Source organism: Pteropus alecto, unplaced genomic scaffold, assembly GCF_000325575.1.
Source record: "Pteropus alecto unplaced genomic scaffold, ASM32557v1 scaffold202, whole genome shotgun sequence".
NCBI lineage: Eukaryota > Metazoa > Chordata > Mammalia > Chiroptera > Pteropodidae > Pteropus > Pteropus alecto.
The window spans coordinates 3677042-3678035 of record NW_006432451.1 but is presented as its reverse complement, the minus strand read 5'-3'; positions in this window follow the sequence as shown (position 1 = coordinate 3678035).

Sequence of the window (994 nt, the reverse complement as noted above, 5' to 3'; positions counted from 1 at the left end):
GTATCTGGCCAACCTGATAGCTTGGTGGGCTCCTGCAAAGGGCTGGTAGCACCCTGGTCCTGGCTTTGAGCCTTGACAATTTCTTGAGTGGGTATTGTTCCCTCTTGCTGCAGATAACCCAAGGTCTGGTACCACACCTACCTCGCTCGCCACTGTATACCTGGGGCCTGGCCCATAGTAGGTACTTAATACCTGTAGAATGAATCAGTAAGGAAGGGGGTCTGATAGGGTGGCTGATTTGTCTAGTTTTTCTGGAAATTCCTGGTTTTAGCACTGTAAGTCCTGCATCCCAAGAACTCCCCCTGTCTTGGTAACCCTAAGCCTGGACTCTCTCAACCTCCCTCCACCAAACATATTTCAATCATACACTGTGGCCTTTTAACACATGATTAGCTTTAGGCAATGGTTTTCAAACTCTGGCTTGCCTAGAAATGACCTGGAAGACCTGTGAGACAAATTGCGGAACCCCACTCCCAGAGCTTCCAGTTCAGCCAGCCTGGAGTGGGGCCCATAATGTGCTTTTCTAACAAGTTCCCAGGGATGTTATTCACTGGTTTGAAGAAAGGGTTCTGCTGCTGGAACACTGCTTCATCCGGCCCGCTGGGGTGGACAGAGCATTCCCTGGGGAGCCTGTAAAATTTGTGCCGGCCCCACCCACAGAGCTTCAGATCCAATCCTTCTGGGAGGGGCTCAGCATCTGGTTCATCTGAAAGTTCTCATGGAGATGTGGAAGTGTACAGTGCAAGTAGAATCGCCTTGAGCCTAATCCTTTCATTCCACCCTGAAGAGACCAGCCCTGGGGACTGCCACAGAGCACCTCTGGGCCTCTCTCTGCGGGGCTGAGGACCTAGGGGAGAGGGGCGTACAGAGCCTGTACAGACCACTTCACTCTTCTTGCAGAGCAAAGGTCTCTGGAGGCCACCAGCTCTGTCTAGGAGCTAGGATCGTCGTACCCCCGCCCCATATTATTAAAATATAAAATTCAGAAAATAAT